This window comes from Falco biarmicus, chromosome 1 (genome assembly GCF_023638135.1).
Source record: "Falco biarmicus isolate bFalBia1 chromosome 1, bFalBia1.pri, whole genome shotgun sequence".
Classification (NCBI taxonomy): domain Eukaryota; kingdom Metazoa; phylum Chordata; class Aves; order Falconiformes; family Falconidae; genus Falco; species Falco biarmicus.
Window position 1 is genome coordinate 14,488,131 of NC_079288.1, and position 17,654 is coordinate 14,505,784.

Sequence of the window (17,654 nt, forward strand, 5' to 3'; positions counted from 1 at the left end):
TGTGTATCTCCTGCTAGTCCATGCTGGTTTATACTGGCACATCCCTCCCCGCTGGCTGGCGCGCTGCCCGAGGGGAGGGTGCCAGCAGCCCCCCCCCCAGACTCCCCACCAGCAGCTCCGCTCCCACCCGGGCAGGTGAAGGGCACGCAGGGCAGTGGCTGCCCCCAGCCCAGCGCTGCAGCGGGCTTTGGCAGCTCCCCCAGACCCCAGCCACCAGCATCCTTGTCCCCACGCCGTGACAGTGGTGGGACCGTCACCGTGCCACACCGGGAGCCCCCCCTGTCCGGCTGTGGCAGCAGGCTGCCAGAACCACTTATCCCTGCAGCATGACTGCAGTCTCTGGCCTCGTTAATGCCATCCTGCTTGAGAAGCTTCATATGCTGAGTCACTCCTTTCTGTGTAAATATCATGGTAAAAAGACGTGACATTTCCTGGGCCATTCTTCTGTATTAATAAGATTCCAAGTACAGGGTGACCTTTTCACAAAGGATTTGTAAATGCCAAAAACTGCATAAAAATCTCTCTTTCTCAGGCAGACAGAGGCATCATAACTTTGCATTTATTTCTTAAATGGTGTTTTCCTGCCTTTCCACTTTGGTTTTTATCCTTTCTTTCCACTGAACGGATGTAATGAAACCTGTACCTTCAATAATGACCACAAAAGAGAATGAGAAAAAATCCAGCTTTGAAATAACTGCCCACCCAGGGAATCATTTTGCTGTGAAGCTGGATGAATTAAAACAAAGGAGAAGGGGATGGTGCCCGGGCAGGGGGGGCCCGAGTCCAGCCAGCCACTGCCCACCCTTCGGTGGGCACTGGCAGCGCCTTGGCCGGGAGAGGGGCCGCAGGCATCACCCTGTGCAGTGGCACCCACCTTCCCGTTTGTCTCCAGCTTTGTGCGGGCAGGACTACGCCGTTCATGCCTGCAAGAGGGTAGAGTTGGCTGGGATATGTGGGAGGGCTGGATGCAGTGTGCAGTAATGTATAATGAGGGCATATACTGTCTCTTACCACTGAACCATGCACACACACAGAGAACAGAAAAGTCAGCACAAAATAACTACCTGCTGCTTTTGTATCGCATTGCATTTGGGCTATTTCAGTCATTCCTTCCTTTACAGCGTGCTTTGTTAATCTCTCTACGTGTATTTCCAATAGGCCATAGCAGAGCGACTTATGTCTACTTTAAAAAAAAATTAAAAAAAAAAAAAAAAAAAGCATCAAAGGAAAAGGTTTGTAATTACCAGTGAATAACTGAGGCTTCATGCAAGAGGAGGAAGCCAGTGCCCGTTCCCTGCCACGTCGGTCCGTGCTCAGGCTGTGCAGGTACCAGGGATGCGGGGCCTGCATGCCGATGCTTGGCCATCGCCTTCACAGGCTGCTGAGCGGCTGGCAGCCCTCGCACCGGCCACGGGACTGGCCTTGTCCTGAGCCAGCCCCAGAATCTGTACAGCACTGCCCCCCAGATTTCACACCTGCGTGAAATAATTTCTGTTATTCGCAGAGAAACACAGAAACTGTTCCACAATCCCTGTTCTGTCGAAGGCAGATTGCAGGGCACGGACCTTCCCCGACCTCCCTGGCCAACCTTCAAGTGAGCTTTGAGTCAGCCTGAGAAGTGCATGAAGCTGGAGGATGGGGGAAGGACCCACACTGCTATTTCTTTTTACAGGTTAAAGACCTTCCAGTCGAGTGTGCACACCAGGCAGGTAGAAGCCACGCTGGGTATCCTGCACTTGCCCTGTCTGCCACGCTGGGTGTCCTGCACTCACCCTGTCTGTCCAGTCACTAGTGGCGTGGCAGGAGCCACCCAAGCCAAAGCTGCAGCGTGAAGGGTTGTCGCTGCTGTCACATTTGTGTCGGGGTAGTAGCTGGCCAAGCCAAATCCATTATCAAAGAGGCGATGCCCGTTTCACTGCCTCCTCCTTGCTCACCGGCCCACACCAACAGGGATGGCTGTGATGACACTACCTTAATTAACACATCATCTAAGTAGGCTCTCCTGCCTTTTTGGTTCAATGCCATGGCCACTTTCTCTGTCCTTTGACCTGCTGCTGCATATCTCATTTCATCAGGACATCACCAAGCTCTAACACAATTTAATTCAGCCTCCCTTCTCCCTGTTGCAACAGCCCAAAGACTTCACTTGTTACTGGCGTGGGCTCAAGCTTTTCACAAGCAACAGCTTAAAAAGGGAAAAATTGAGGCTGGATCTGACTCAAATGCAAGTTTTATATTTTAATGTTTTGTCACCTCAAAATATCATCCTCCTTTTAATTTCCTGACTGATTCTTGTGCCCAGCTCACCAAATGCTAATACCCTCCCCACGATTCGCACTCAGATTTCTCCCAAGTTTTTTTTTTTCACTTTCACTGCCACTTCAATGAGAAGTATACGATCAGAAGGAGCAGGAGCAACAAACTGTACATTGGTATCTAACATGTCACCTCGAATAATGAGGACATATAGGAGAACAGGAAAAATTTCCATAGCTGAATAAGAATCACCAGGTATATACATGAACCCAGCAAAGAATTATCTCTAATGTAGTGGTAAATTATCTGGAGTCTGGCCAGATGCCTGCGTTTCTCAGTTGTCTGAACTCTTCCAGGTTCTTCAGTCAAGGCCACTGAAATCTGAATAGTTGCTTGGTAGACTTACCATGTAATGATGCTTGGCAGGTTTAATTTTTTCTTAAAAGCTCCATATTATGGCAAAAGAAACAGTATACAGTGGTGACACAAGTTAATTGCACAGTTATCAGGCAATAAAATGGTTCTACTGGTTGCTTTTCAAAGGTGCTAAGGGCATTTTCAACCTCACAACAGTCCAGCAGCAGCCGGTCCCTGCACTGCTCACGGCTCTGCGAGCGCTGATTCCTTAGGATCCACAACAACACTCTGAGGCTGGACCCATAACCCCTCCGCACCAAGAGGACAGCCAGGCAGGGGCAGAACATCTGCTGGCCCTGGGGGACGGGCTCTCACTGCAGCCTGCCTCAGGCAAGCCTGGTGCTGACCCCAGAGGTGACAGCGGCAGACCAGGATCAGTGGCACGGTCTGGTCTCCCCGAAGCTGTCTGAAGCACACCCCTCCAGGCAGGCAGCTGCTGCCGCGGGCTTACGGCATGGGAAGGCGTTAAGCAGAGCAGCTTCCACATCTGGACAGAAGTTCAAGGTTTCCTGTACCGGCAGCAGGAAGAGGACTGGGGGCACTGAACATTCACAACACATCTTCAAAAATATTCAGCAACTTAGGGAGGCAAGTTGGTGTGTCTGGGCAAGCTGGGCACAGCAGCATGCGGCCCCTCAAGAGCCCTCCAAGGGCTGAAGCACCTCTGGGTGCCATCCCGGGGCACAGGACCCACACTTTCCCGGGGCGGCTCCTTCTCTGCTGTTTGTTTCCAACTGTTCCATCGCAATCTGGGTTTCCTTTCTGCAGCACAAGACTTGTTCAGTTCACACTGACTAATGAGAGTAATTGGTCCCTGTCCTCTTTATTATGTCCCTCTAAGTATTTGTAAAGAGTTATCATGGCTCCCTCCAGTCCTCTTTTCTCTTCACTTAAAGATTCCTGATTCATTTTAATTTGTCCTCCCTGACCCTCCCTCCCATTCCCACTTTATACATCAAATAGCTGAGCCTAATTACTTTGCAGACATATCACATTAGGATGAGAAAATTAAGGAGGGGACAGCAAAGCGTGCTGAAAAAACAATTGTCTGAATTCCCAACAGACTAAAACCTTTTGCCATGGGTGACCTGCAGCTCAGGTTAAGCAGCGCGGATTTGGGTGCAGGAGCCCTGCAGTGGTTTCCGCACCTTTAACAGATCCCACCACGCCAGCCCGTGAAGCCACACCGGGCATCGCCACGCTGCACCACACTGCGCCAGGACGTGCAGCGCCAGGGAGATCCAGAGACATGGGCAGAGGCGCAGCATCCCCTCCTGCACTCTGTAACATTAAGACAGGGGTTAATTTGGATTAACAAAGTGGAAATGTCAAGCTTCATTTATATTCTGGCACCCGATGTTAATTACCTTTCCCTTTTTTTAGCAGCCATTCTTGTGTTCTGTTTCTTCACTTAAAGCTGATAATAAGCTGTCCATCTAGATAACCATTCTGCTGACACAAATCATGATGGATATGAAAAGCAATAAAAAGCAAATCTAATGAGACACTGCTCAGAATGAGAGAAAAAAAATTGAACCACATTCTCTAATCATCAATGTGCAAAGCCAACTGGAATAAATTTGTTTCAAGGAGGCCTTATTTCTATTTAAATGTAAAATACACTGAAATGTTTTAAGAACCATGGAAAACTATGGATTTCTGATTAAGTATTAGCCTTGTAATCCCAGCCAAAAAACCACCCCAACCAACAAACAAATCCAACTCCCCTGCCCCAACATCACAAAGATGCCAATGGCTTCTCCAGTTTAGATTTTCCAGAGTGAACTGCAGAAAACTGTAGGTACAATAAGATCACTGAAAACGTTACTCACTTATTTGCTCTGGAAGACAAGGACTCATAAACTTGCCAGCATCTTCATAAACACTGGTAGGAAAAGCCTAAATCTGACCTGATGCTGTTATAAATAAGAGTATCATTGCATAAAATCTGTAAGAGAGCATAAGCAGCTTGAAAGGTTTTAGTCCTTTGCTCTTCCTCTGAAAACAAACAAACAAAAACTAAAAAGCTTTTCAACCAGAAGCAAAGCAAGAAGAGGAAGAGGAAACATCACTGTCACCCACACATGGCCTCAAGCAGATCCTGAACCCCCAAAATATGCAAAATGGAAAGCTCATCCCCTTCCCTTCCTCAGGTGGGGCACAGGACCCAGCTCCATGGTGTGGAAGAGGTCACCAGAGCAGTGGAGCAGCTGCTCCGGGACACGGCACCACGTCTGTTTGGGCAAGACTCGCAAACAGCTTGGAGCAGACACTGGGGAAAGCTCTTAAAGGTTGTGTGGTTGGAGACCTGAAATTATCCCACCTCTGTTGTTGGGCTGACATCCACGTCGTCATACACACCCTGGGGGCAGCCAGCGTCCTGAGGGCATCATCCCTTCAGCTCCAGTGCCTGAAGCTCAGCACGGATAAGAAGCTGGGGAATCAGGAAGGGAGGCATCGAGCAGTCCCGGGGAACACGGCAGCTCTCATGCTTCTTCAAGGTACAACTCGTAAGAAGGTTAAACCACTCCCAGTTTACTCCGTGAGCCCAGACTTGACAGTTATTTTCTCTTCCGACTGCCACAGGATACAGTACTGCATCTCTTTGCACTGGTCAGTCAGATCATCTCCAGCCTTGCAGAAGAAAGAAAAGGGCTGGAAGAGGGACATTGTGCCTCAGTTCCCTGGCAAGCCTGTGGTTCTGTGCGCCCTTGTGAGAGGCAGCAGTGCCCGCTGAACTCGGCAGTCATTGCAGTTTTCCCCTGTGCTCAAGCAGCAGCTCCGACACCTGCCAGACCCTGCAGCAAGCGGGGTGTTAAAAACGCCCCAGCCAGCCAGCCAGCCCCATCTGGAACACTCCGGGTTTCATTCTGATGAACTAGCCATGAACCTTTTTCTTCTTACCTATGCAGAATCAGCTTCTAAGGCAATATTTTTCCTCTCCTCCCTTTCGCCCCCCCTATAGTCATATTTTCCCACATTTTACTTTCAAGCTGTATCTCTAATTGCACCCGTTGCAGAGTAAAACGTAATGGCTGGCTATAACACCCAGCTCCATTGTAATGATCCAAATGTTTCAGAGCAATATTCCAAATGCTGTCATTCTGAAGTGAGCTCTGTATCGAGAAAATTATGAAATTTAGAGTAATAATGCCAATCTTTGAGAACAAAGAGTCAATTATACAGCTCAAGGGTACCCAAAAACAAATCAAGGTGCCAAACTGCGTGCTATTTGCTTCTTCCCCTTCTCCCTGCCACTCCAGCACAGCATATCTCAAAGCAGTTTCAAAGTACTTGTCACCCCTTTCAGGGGGATCACCCCCTGCCCTGCAGTGTCTCATCCCTGTCTGCTCCATTGTCAGTGCTGTTTGCAATGTGCCGTCACTGCAAGCTGCTGGGGTTCATTCATGTTATTGCTCTCCACCACACACTGTTGGGGATCAGGGTGTACAACTACTGAGGTCAAATCTGCACAGGAGAATACAATCAATTAGCTCCTAGACATGGGCTCAGCTCACATACAGGGCTGGAGCTGAGCAGAGGAGCTGCTGGCAGCAAACAGCTAGTGGCTTCAGTCCCGGAAACACGGCACCCCTCTTCCCTGAGCTCCAGCTGCTGCGGGCTTCTCACCAGCTACTGCACATTCTTCACAAATACAGGTAAACTGCTATACACATAACAGTTCAGAACACCCCTTCTATCAGACGGAGAAGTCTCCTCTAGCAGCACCCCAGGATGCTGAAACACGAGGAAGCCAAAACAACCTCCAGCCCCATCCACACTCTTTGCCCTGGGAAAGCTCCACAGAGACCACATGCTGCTGCTTTACCTTCGCTAGTTCTGCATCACCGTCTAGTAAACACAACATCTCAGTGAACCAGTTCCTCCTGCCACAAACGTGACATTAGCCTCAAAATCCCAAGACTTCACAACAGAAATTCACTTGAGGGTCTTTTTTTACCTTCTGGATAGATTTCAGAACATAGCCAGAGCTCATCCCACCACCTTAATGCACTGATAAAGTAACTAAGAAAAAAACCAGACTCCCAGCCCCATGCCTTCAGAAAGTTGAGGCACTAATAAGCATCAGATGTTGTAGAAACCTGCAGTGAGATTTTGGGTAAGTGGTGTGAAGAAGGTGAGACTACTAACGTCTGTTCCTTATGCTCAGTACAACGGGAAAGGGGAACCCAGCTGAATCATCAGGCACTGTGTGATTAAACTCTGAGACGTATGGCAGCCAGAAGGATAAGTGGGTTCAAAAAGGGATTCAATTAATTCAGAGGAGAAACCTGTCTGTAGCTTTTAAGCCCCTTGGTCCCAATGCAACTTCTGGCTCAGGAATTATCTAATCTGCTAATTACTAGAAACTGGGAGACTTGTTTGTAGGCATGGATCACTTGGTGTTTTTCCAGATTCTGCTGGAGGCAGGGTACTGGCCAGATGATTTTGGATGCTCCAATGTACCTACTCTTTTGTTTGGGTCTTTAAAAATCATCTTACCAGACACTCCGTGGTGCTCACAGCCTCCAGCATCCCTCTTCCCTGCGGTGGCATTCATGATGAACCGAGGGCCATGAGCTCACCTGCCAGCAAAGCCCGGGTCTGCACAGTGAGGCGTTCAGCCACAGGGGTTTATGGATCAGTTACTGTCACTCTCGAAATCGCCACAGCACGGCGAGTGCTGTGATCAATGCACAAACGGCAGCGAGGTCAGTTCAGCCTGCCAGCCCAGCAGGAGTATCAGTCACAGTTTTCAGCCCTGTTACAGGATCACAGTAACACCCACCCCCACACGCAGCCTCACCAGGACTCTGCACAGCCTCACCCCTCTGGAAACATTGCCTGCAAGCAGCTCACCTTCACAGGTCCTGGGCTCTGATCACACCAAGCCATCCTTCCCACAGGCAGACATCTCACTCCCACAACACCGTTTCACTATGCCTGCAAGCCCAAGGCTCTGAGGAGCAGCACATGCTGGAGAGGAGCAGCAGCAGATCAGAGATGCTCCAGAATCTTCCAAGGGCAAGCCTGAGACCTTGCTTGCATGTCTAACACCACCAGTGAACGACAAGGATAATCCCCTCCTGGATGCAATGGCCGGTAACTCCCCTGGGGGTCTGGACCACAACTAGATGCTCAGTGTGCCCCACTTCAAGTGGGAGAATTCATGGTTACCAGTAAAAAGCACCCCACAGTCTGGGCCCCTAGCCCCACATAGACCCCCAGTGCTATTCCAGCCTCAAAGCAAACCCCTGAAACCACAATCTCCTGTAAAAAACAGAGACATTCATGCTATAGCTATTTTTAAAGCCACTCCTGAACTGCAGCCTGCCTCCTGGCACGGCGTGCCTGCATCTCCCCAGGGGATATCCCTGCTCTCATGGGGTCTGCTCCTTATCCCCGTGCCACCTCAGCCTTGCCCCTGGCAGCTATCCTGTCAAACATACCAGCATCGTTTTGTGTTTCCACTGTCTTATTCAGCTGCCCTTTTGGTTTTTGAAAGCTCTTTTCCCCCTTCATCTTTCTTAAATTATTTAGTTGATAGTTTATTATTGCAATAAAGTAATTGCATTGGCATAGGATGAACGTTAACATTTGCAATGTGGGTTGAGAAAAAAATCACCATCTTTAAGCCTCCACATGGAAAATAAAAAGTTCCCCCTGCAACAGAAATCACTGCTTCTCCTTCAGGTCTTTTGAACTTGAATGCCTTCACTGCAAACAACACTAACAAACAAAAACATTTTTTTCCCCCAACAGACACCCAGTCCTTGTGATTTCAGATGCGTTTTTGTTTCCTTGTTTTATCTGCATGAACAGTTTGAATGGTTTTATAATTTGCCTGTGCTTCCATTTTATTATATCTGCCTTCCATCTGTTATTTTTACGGTTTATGTTACCATTCTCCTCTCACTAATGCCAGCGGCTCTATGGTAAAACCAATGTCGCATCCTAGAAACTTATCACCTCACTTGAAAAATACATCTTGTGTATAATGGCACAAGAACTGCCTGGAGAAGAAGGAATGGACCTTTTATTAATGGTTTTCTTGTAGGAAGAGCCCACACAATAGTTGTACTCAGTGCAAATACACCTCTTCTTACTGCACTTTGCAAAAGTCCTACTGAACAATAGAGAGCCTGTTCACCAAATATAAAGAAAAACCCAGTTACACAGGAGTGTTTCTCCTTTAGCTAAGGGATGACAGCGCTTTCGGCATTTTTAGAGAGTAAACGCTTCACGTGGAGGGAAGAACTCACCTTGCACAGCAGCCTGGGCACTGCACTCCGAGTGCAGCAGGACCAGGAAGACTCGAGAGTCACCAGCTCCTTCCCAGGCGCCGTGCTGGGCCACGCGCAGACTTGGGCTCACCCCGACGGGCAACGATGCACCTGAGCAGGGAGCCGGGCCTGAGGGATGCTCCGTGATCTATCCAAGGCTGCAGAAAAGAGGGAAAAACGAAAATCCATCCCTTGGACCCCCAGCCTGGGCTTTAGTGACTAGTGCCCACAGCTCTCCATCACTCTCAAACAATTACAAGTCACTCGGTCACTATACCGTAACAGTCATCCTCACTTCTAAGGATTTCAGTGGGTTGTTGGCCAGGGATCTTTCAACAAAACACTTTTTAATCAGTGTCACTTCACTGAAGGTCTCAGGACACGACCCACTGGGTCATCCTGACAGGTGTCTTGGGTCTGCCGAGCCTGAGCAAGGGACGTGGCAGCCCAGCGGTCCAGCCAGCGCTGCCACAGCAGGACACGCACACCAGTGCCGCCTGAGCATCAGGCGCGAGAGTCCGTAAACATACACAAGAAATACAGATCCCCTTAATATTGTCTCCAATACTGAATTCTCAGCCTCAGATAGACAACAGCTGAGTCCCGCATGTGCCGCAGTCTTAGGCCAGTTAAAATTTTCACTTATTTGTGGCAACACACAGGTTTTTCCTCCTTGTTTTATAATTTTCCAAGCACAAGTATAATTGGCTCTGGCCTGCTACCAAGAGGTTTATTAGAGTGGCAAGGGATGAAACTAATGATTGTTAAGAAGATCTAATTCCAAGGATACCGAGTTGTTCATTACACATTTATGGCTACTAACCAGCAGTGCTCAAATAAAGGCCTGTGGATTTGTTTACCTTGCCAAGGCACTAAGATGCATCTAGTCACAAGAATTCAAAGGTTGAAGCAGAAATCAATACGGAGCTACTAAACACCCTACTGCGCAGCTGGAAGAAACTAATTTGATGACGAACCTATGAGTCCAATAAAAATGTGCATAATTTAAAATGTAGTAAAAACATAAGTTGCTAAGGCGTCAATATTTAAACACCATCCCCTGCAGTGTCACCTCTGATTTTGTGGGAAGAGCAGATATTGTTGCATACGAAGGTGACAAAGACGCAAAGATGCAAGAATTGCCCAAAATACTTCCTGGGCCAAATTCCTGACATGGATTTGAATAAAACCATCTCAGGGATAAATTTGGCCCTAGGTGTTCTCCCTCTCATTGCCAAGAACTACCGCGAAATGGGTTTCTAGTCTCCATGCAGGAGGTGAAAGCCAGACGCGCTCGGTCAGCGAGAGCTGGCCTGGGTAGCTCTCGTGCTGCTGGATGATGAGGTAGGACTGTCCCGAGGCAGGTCTCCCCATCACCCAGCTGCAGAGCCTGGCCAGAAGAATCAGGTTTTAATACAGTCACTGGCCTGCCCGCCGGAACGTACCTTCTTCTGCAGGATTCTTACCCGGAGCCTAAGGGTGAGGGATGCTCCAACCCCTTCAAGTAAACAAGTCACTACAAATACAATTGGAGCTGACTCACAAGTGACTCAAAAACTTGTAAGCCCTGATGATGATCAGCGTGTGCATCCAGCTCAAACACAGCCTGACAGGATCGGGGGCTGCTGGAGAGAATGAGTTTTCAGCTACCGATCCTAAATCATTTATCATTTGCTTTCCAGCATCGCTTCATGCCAAGTGCTCTAAAACACCAAGATTATTGGACAGTGCAAAAGAAAATCTTCTGCACGGTCACACCAGGAGACAGATGTTATTGCTGAGGAATGTTTGGGGACAGCGTGACCTTGAGCACAGGCAGAACTCCCCCCTGTAATTTGGGGTGAGGGAGGCACGTCTGCTTCTGAGGAGACCTGTTTGCAAAGGACAGAGCTCCATAGCTTGCAGAGGACTAAGGCTTAAAACCGCCAGCTCCAAAGAAACCAGCCACGGAAGGCACGCACTTGGCAGCGCCCCCGAGACAGCTCTCTTCCCCGTCCTCCCCCAGGACCCTCCAAACCAAGTAACAAAGCTCCCAGGCAAGCAGCAGTGAGAGAAACCTCACTGAGGACCAGCCCCACGGCAGCGAGTTCTCCGCTCCCAGCCCACCAGTGCTCCTGGGCCAAAGCACTCACACGCTAAGCAACTGTGCTACTGGCTAATTTGCACTTTAACTAGCTTACTGTTAAAGAGATCCTTGCATTAGTTAATCCAGAGGCCATCTGCTGAGGATGATGCATTTATTACCAAGAATCTACCTATCTGCATTGTACTAGGCATGCACATGGTGAATCTCAATCATTTTAACTTAGACACTCTATTATACATACCATGAAATTTAACAAGGTATGTCCTATATGGGGCTGTAACATTGCAGCTGTGTGGACTAATTAGATAACACTCATTATTGTTCATTCAATTTGCGTTTGCAGATGCAGGGAGCTGAGTGCTGACTGCTCTCAAGGCTCTGATTGATTGCTCCCACTTTGCATTCATTAGGAAGGTGGCCTCAGCACAGTAGTTTTACAACATGTGTTTGCTACCACTTAACTGGATGTGCCAGTCAAATGCCTTGAACTGTGTGTCTTGATTAACAATATTTTGCAAATATGGCGCAGTCTATTTTAGCAGCATGACAGGCGGATTGTGGAGCCCGGCAAACACCACTCCCTGCAAAACCTTCCCCTTCCCGCACGCAGAGCAGGAAGAAATACAGCTGTGACAGTAAGGGCTGATGACAGCTCGCCAATACATCAGGTTCATAGGTGGCAGTGTCCATTGCTCATCTCCTCCAGTCAGACACGGCTTACAGAAATAAACGGGCCTGTCAGAGGGTCTGACTTTGTCAGACAAATAGAAAGCCCATAAAACTAGGGCAAATACAGTTCACATTGACCCCTGCATTTTTTCCCTAATGTCCCTTTGCAGCTACAGACTGGGGTTTGCCCTGGTTTGTCTCGCCTCCCTCTCCGCATCACCCTGCCCAGTGCCAGGCAGCTGCCCTGGGCCAATCGGTGGGTTCAGGGGCTCATGCTCTCACCCGGCTTTCTGCAACAGCAAGCCACAGCCCAGCCGTGCCTGGTGGTCCCAGCCCAGGGACCCCAGGCTCCCCTGGCCTCAGGGTCTCCCACTCCTTGCCGCTGGCCACGCAGAGGGACGGCCGGGCTGTGCAGCGCTGCGGGGAGAGGCACGGTGTGAGTGCACCCAGGAGCTCCAGCCCTTCCCAAATGAGGCTTTTCTTCAGATTGTGCTTTAAATCAGCCAGGCAATCACAACCTATTAGGAAATCGTATGTTCCCATAGGGCTGAGACTGAAATGATGCCCGTCTGTAAATTACTCAGATTAGATTACATCTTGGCAAAGCCCATGGTCAAAATAATAAAGAAACAACGCAAAAGGCAACTGATATTCATGAAAAATAAGTATTGTCAGACTAACTCCGTGGCCTGGTTGGAAAGCAGAGCGGGCAGCCAGACCGAAGCATCTCTGAATGCTGATTCCAGCCAAGGCATTGACCTTGAGTCCTGCAGCAATGCTGGAGGCTACACCAGCCTGCGTCCTGGCGTTACGGGCAGCAAGGACACTGGCGTGCCCCCCAGCTCTTCTGGGAGGTTGTGGTGGAGGTGCCCCAGAGCTTCCCGGGCACGGGGTATCGCTGACTGTGCATCGATCGAAGCTCTTACAGCTCTGCGTGTCAACCAGCCCCGCGGTGCTGCACGGGGAATGCCAAAACAGCCTCAGCTCAATCCGCTATTAGCCCTCAACTCTTCCTAAAAACATTTGCTCCAGCTTCACTGACATTAATATCGTGAATAAAATTAATTGGTTCAGAAGCGTTTCCCGCAGTCTGGGGGATGTGGGTACCTGCATATGTCCATGGCTGCTCATCAACGGCTGATGCTCAGCCCCACTGGGTGATCGTCCAGCACTGGGCGTTAGGACCATCACAGCCCTCTCCCTCATCAGGCAAGCGACCTGCTAAAGACACGGGCTGGGATTCACCCATCCTGCTTTCGCTACCCCACGTGAAGCTGCGGGCCTCTGCAACAGAAGCCAGTGGTGACCGGCACCCCAGGCCACCCAGACGTGGTCCTGCCTGCAGGGATGCTGCCCCTGGCACCTTCCGCACACAGAAGACTCGCAGTCTGAGCTGGTCCAGTGGATGCTGCTGGTGGGAACAAGCCATGCCCAGGAGACACGTGGACAGCAGGACAGCAGCTGGCTGCCCAAGCTTTGAAGATACACATCACATTAACATCTTCCCACATGCTCCCTGTAACCGAGGGCTTTATTCCAAGGGGTGCTGTTGGCTGCAAAGGCAAGCCAGGTGAAAGGGTTCCCACCTTTCAACCACATCCCCCTCCCTGCGCATGCTCTCCCGCAGGGCACACTGAGCCAGGGAACGGGGGCCACACTGCATGCAGCCCCCCCGGCAGCGCTGGCCTTGGCAGCTGTCAGCAAGCATCGTCCATCGGCACCTGCAAAGTCAGGAGCAACCCTCACCCTGTGGCAGCTCTAACTGAGAATGCCAGGCACAAGCACAACGCAAAAGGCTCAGAAAGTTCCTTCCCCAAAGCATCACCACCACAGAAATAAATAAAAAGCATGAAGTTGGAGCAAGGCGAGACAGTGCTATTTGCTCAGAGCAAGTCAGAAGGTCGGAAGGTGGATCCCACCACTACCCACACCATGTGAGCATCAGAGCACACTCACCCCTGCAGAACAACTCCTCTGCCAGCTCTAAAATTTAAGCCTTGCCTCAGCCCAAGTATTAACAACCTGCTTAGTCAGTCAGACTTCCCTACCCCCGGGGCCTCATGTTATATTTTTCACAATACTGTAAAACAAAACCCGGGAAAATAGCTTTTCCTCGCAATAGTGCAGTCTCCACCGAAGAGGAGAGCCACAGCTCCTGCTCGGCGCTGTCACTGCTACGGCCGGTCTATAAAGCAGCTACGAGTCACAGTCTGATGGACATGAAGCTTGGCCAGAACAGAGAGGGAGAAGAAGGGACCCTTGCTGGTGGCCCAACGGGGCAGCCGGGAAGCTTCAGCCCTCTGAAACAGACTGGGAGCTCACCAGCACAGGTGGATGGACTCGGGGCCAGAGGCATCCACCCTGGGCTAAAAAGAAAGGCTTTCATTTTGGGGCCATTTCTGGGAGAAAGACGTATTAAGAACAAATAAATCTGCCCAGGGTCCCAAGGAGAGGCTCTCAGCTGCAGCTCTGCAGAGGCATCAGGGGCCTGGACACCCCGACCCACCAGTGCGCCGGGGTGGAGATGCACATGCCACGGTGGAGAAGGACTGGCTGTCCACGAGAGGATGCTGGGTTCGCAGGGGGATCTCTACTGGCACATCCCCCGTGACGTTTTACACCCTGCTTCCTAGTCAGGGCAAGTGCACTGTAATGGCAAGACGATGCCACTCAGAGCTGAACTGATTTCAGGGGATTTTTTTTTTCATTAAACTCAGTGTTGCTAGGCTGCTAACACAAGGCAGCTCTGCTGCCATCGTGTTAGGCAGATGAACTGTCGCTTCAGCTCATTTCAGTGTCAAACACTGTCACTTTTTTCCTTTTTGCATATGCAATACTCACTGGATAGTTCAGGTCTATGCACAACATATTTATTCACCAGTAATCGTTTCATTTCTGCAAAGGAAATATGTTCCACTATTCCTGCAGCTGACAGTCTCTGGCATAAGTTGGAAGCTGAGGCTCCAAAAGGAGGGAGAATATGTTTATGGGATGAACCACAGCTGTTTGCAGTATTCCTTTGCCCTAGCAATTATTTTAATAGGAAGAATTCCTGGAGGGTTATTTGGCTTCTGCATAGCATGTGCTGTGTTCACAGTCACTAGCTAGGGTATCAGACGAGTGAACCTCTAAAGACATTTCTGTTCTTGTAAAGCATTTTTTAAAAAGGATGAGGGTTCAATTCTGCAGCCTACTCACACACCAGAAAATACTTGCTCCCACGGGTAGCACAAGAAATGGTGGGAAAACTGCTACATTTACATAATCTGCATTATTCTAACTAGCATCGCTGAGCTGCCCCAGACCTCCCCCCGAGGTATAAGAAAGGATCGCTACCCAACTTAAAGATGCAGAGCAAGGTCAGACACATTCCTACAGCAAAGGCGAATTATCTGGCTCCTTCAGATTTTGCCTGAGGGGAAAAAAGAGGTAGGACCCCTTGGACCTGTTCACATCACACTGTGATGTCTGCGCCTTTTTTGCATCGAGCTGTAGAGCAATTTCTGGAGCCAGGGTCTCGGTCAGGCTTGCTGCAGTGGTGCAACAGGGATTGTTCACTCCATTGCTGTATTTCAGTGATAAACTGGAGTCTATTTAAAATTCAGCAGCACCTTGTGAAGGTGTTGCTGCTTTGCCTCAGAAATAATCACTGTCAGGACAGTCCTCAGACAGCACTGCTCACTAAATAAAAAAAACAAATTCCTCACTGAAGGGGAAAGCTCCCCAGGGGCTAGCAATATTTTAGCCTGCTTGTCATCCAAGGGTTTCCAAGTACTTCAGAAGCATGAATTAAGTCCCATGACACGCCTGTAAGACAGAGGTTTAACATTTACTTAGCGGTGGGTAGCACTGGGGTCTGCAGGCTTGCAGAGTCCCTAGAACCTGGGGGGGTGGTGGCTCAGGCATCAGGAATCTCAGAGTATCTGTTGACACCCACACAAAAGAGAAGTTGTTCCCGATCACCTGCGAACCAGCCACCGCAGCTCCTGCCATGACCCAAGCACGAGGGCCGGGCTGGTGCTGGTGGCCTTGCAGAGGGAGCTCTGTTCCCAGGGCTGGGAGATGCTCCGCTGCCACAGCTCGGCACACCTCCCCTCCGCCAGCTCCAGCAACCGCGCTGGCTCTGGCTGCCTTCCCTGCTGCCCGGCCAAGTCTGCCAGCGGCAGTATTCCCCAGCCTGCACTGTTTTGATTAGGACTGGCAAATGTCCGTGTCCTTCAATGAAAGCATCTTGCACAGCCATTGTGATTTGTTTCAGGTGGCTTAATGAGAAAATGAGTAAATCCCTGCCCGGATTTTTACTTTCAAATCAGCTGTCCAAAGCATGAAATATTTGAATTCCTCATAGCTTTAAAATTTTATACTCCTTTTTCTATCTAGAAATGCACATGCTTTTTGTGCACAGGAAAGCTCTAGCAGTTCATCCCAACAACAGGGCTTTATTCACAAACCTATGAGCATCTAAGGCCGAATATTCCTTTGGAGGATTCATTTAACAGACCTGGCTACGGGTGAAATCAACGAGCGGCTGAGAGGCATTTACACAACGCAGCATCTTTCCCGGCTGAAGCCCCTGCGGCAACCAACACCGGGACGAGCCGCAGCCAAGGGGCCGTTCAGAAGGTGCGCTGGGGAGGGAGGGATGGAAATCCCCTTCCTCAAAGGATCAGCCTCCCCATTGGCTCCAGCTCAGGGCTGTCAATGGTAAACCATCAGCCTAATGCCGCAGCCGCCGGATACCCTCTGTGAAGTTTATTACTGTTGACATTTCAGTTAACAATGGGCCATTTTGAAGAGACTGTCGTCATCATTTCTACTAATTAACATGCTTCAGAGGTCCACCACTAGGCACAGAAATCAAATGACTCTTCTTATCCAAAAAATGCCCCTCCACCCTCCAGTAACATAGCTGAGGAAGACAGACATTATTTCTTTGGCCACAGACCTTGCTGGGCAATCCCCAGGTTCAACCATCTGCAGAGAGAACCGCCTGCTTTTCCACTTAGCACAGAATCCATTTTGCAAAAGTCTAGTTCATTTGCACCCTGTGAAGAAAATCATCCACGCTCACCCCTCAAGAGACGGCATAAGAGACCATTTCACAACCATGTTCACAGCTTCACAGGAAGAAAGGGCACATTGCTAACAGAGAAAAGGCAATGAGAAAACAAACTCGGAAAAGACTTTACCCTGAAACGTGATGTTTAGCTCACCATGAAATGGAAGAAGATGCAAACACACCCAAGCCTGTGATTATAAATTCCGGGTCACAGTCTGGATGTTCCTAAAAATAATGACTCCTGCATGTCATGTTCAAAGAAACATAAGCATCCGACAAGAATTAGATTATTTACTCTTCACAGGCCTTGAACATCTGAGCCCTTATGATCACAATTAACATAAAATTCTCACCTCAAGTCCAAATCCATTTTTGGATAAAGGCTGCATCAGGCTTTCAACTGCACTTCACCTTGCCAGAAGTACTTGCTTGGGAGGATTTGCACGTGGCATCCAGGCTCAGAGGCTCACGGGTTTAGCATTCTCGGTGCTAAGGAATGGCTGAGGAGCAATGCTGTCTGCCAGAGCTGCGTAGTTTAACCAAAGCAGTGGAAAGATCAGCATGGAGACCCAGATCCGCCCAGGTGTACAGACATGTCGTTTCTAGTTGAAAGCAATAGAAATCAGTGGCCTAAATGAAAGTTAAATGTTTTAATGCTTCTGTGGAAAAAGACACAAGAGAGAAAATCATGAGTAAATAACATCTGCCAAATTATGTTTCAGAAAGTTGGCCAGAAAAAAGGAAAACCTAACAAATATCCTCTAATTCACAAAGGGGAAAACGTAACAGTTTGCTATCACCAAAAAATGCCTCTCACATAGCGAAATGCCATCTTTTATCTAGATATTTAGATGAGAAGTTCAGTGATTTTTGTCAGTGCCAT

The 17,654-nt window shown here is 49.2% G+C and overlaps 1 long non-coding RNA gene across 7 annotated transcripts in view; it reads right to left on the reverse strand.

Annotated features, from left to right (window-relative positions):
• The window catches only part of LOC130148020 (uncharacterized), a 30,883-nt gene extending 13,473 nt beyond the window's left edge, over positions 1–17,410 (reverse strand). For 2 of the 7 annotated variants that reach the window (XR_008821442.1, XR_008821443.1), the window contains exons 1-2: positions 17,125–17,410; positions 1,245–9,115 (exon numbers count right to left, since the gene is read on the reverse strand). This is a non-coding gene — a long non-coding RNA (uncharacterized LOC130148020). The remainder of the gene's footprint in view (positions 1–1,244; positions 9,116–17,124) is intronic. The other 5 variants (XR_008821447.1, XR_008821454.1, XR_008821445.1 and 2 more) reach the window with 5 other exon arrangements.
• Between the last annotated feature and the right edge of the window lie 244 nt (positions 17,411–17,654).